Here is a 1,423-nt window from a genome sequence, read left to right as displayed (position 1 = left end):
GTAGCACAACACATGTCACATTCCCGGTGTAGTACAGCAGTCTGCACTATTGTGGTGTGGTGCCCCAGCGGTGACTGTACTACAACACATGTCTCATTCCCGGTGTGGTACAGCACATGTCCCATTCCCGGTGTAGTACATGTCACATTCCCAGTGTAGCACAGCAGCCCGCACTATTGTGGTGTGGTGCCCCAGCGGTGACTGTACTACAACACGTGTCCCATTCCCGGTGTAGTACAGCACATGTCCCATTCCGGTGTAGTACAGCAGCCCGCACTATTGTGGTGTGGTGCCCCAGCGGTGACTGTACTACAACACATGTCCCATTCCCGGTGTAGTACAACACATGTCCCATTCCCGGTGTAGCACAGCAGCCCGCACTATTGTGGTGTGGTGCCCCAGCGGTGACTTGTGCTACATCTGAATGTAATCAATACCGCTGAATTTACACTTAACATTTTAGAATTTGCTACAATGGCAAATTCCATTATGTATATTTTGGCACTTTTTTTTATCATAAAAAGGGGGGTAAAAAATAGTACTGACAAGCTGGTCATGGTGGCTTACGCCTATAATCCCAGCACTTTGGGAGGCCGAGGCAGGCAAAACACAAGGTCAGGAGTTCGAGACCAGCCTGGCCAATATGGTGAAATCCTGTCTCTACTAAAAATAAATTAGCTGGACATAGTGGCGGGCACCTTTAATCCCAGCTACTCGGGAGGCTTAGGCAGGAGAATCACTTGAACCAGGGAGGTGGAGGGTGCAGCGAGCCAAGATCGCACTCCAGCCCAGGCGACAGTGAGACTCCACTTCAAAAAAAAAAAAAAATGTACTGACATTAAAAATTATAGCAAAGAAGCTAGCATGGTAGCTCATGTCTGTAATCCCAGAACTTTGAGAGGCCGAGGTAGGCAGATCACCTGAGGCCAGGAGTTCAAGACTAGCCTGGCCAACATGGTGAAACCCTGTCTCTACTCAAAAAATAGAAAAAATAGCCAGGTGCAATCTTGGCTTATTGCAACCTCCACCTCCTGGGTTCAAGTGATTCTCCTGCATCAGCCTCTTGAGCCTCCTGAGTAGCTGGGATTACAGGTGTGTGCCACCATGTCAGGCTAATTTTGTATTTTTAGTAGAGACTGGGTTTCCCCGTGTCGGTCAGGCTGTTCTGGAACTCCCAACCTCAGGTGATCCGCCTGGCTTGGCCTCCCAAAGTTCTGGTATTACAAGTGTGAGTCACTGTGATGGCCTTTTTTTTTCATTTTGAGATGGAGTCTTGCTCTGTCACCCAGGCTGGAGTGCAGTGGCGAGATTGCAGCTCACTGCAACCTCCACCTCCTGTGTTCAAGCAATTCTCCTGCCTCAGCCTCCTGAGTAGCTGGGATTATAGGCATGCGCCACAATGCCCAGCTAATTTTTGTATTTT

The sequence above is a fragment of the Cebus imitator genome, unplaced genomic scaffold (assembly GCF_001604975.1).
Source record: "Cebus imitator isolate Cc_AM_T3 unplaced genomic scaffold, Cebus_imitator-1.0 Scaffold664, whole genome shotgun sequence".
NCBI lineage: Eukaryota > Metazoa > Chordata > Mammalia > Primates > Cebidae > Cebus > Cebus imitator.
This window is presented reverse-complemented; position numbering follows the sequence as displayed.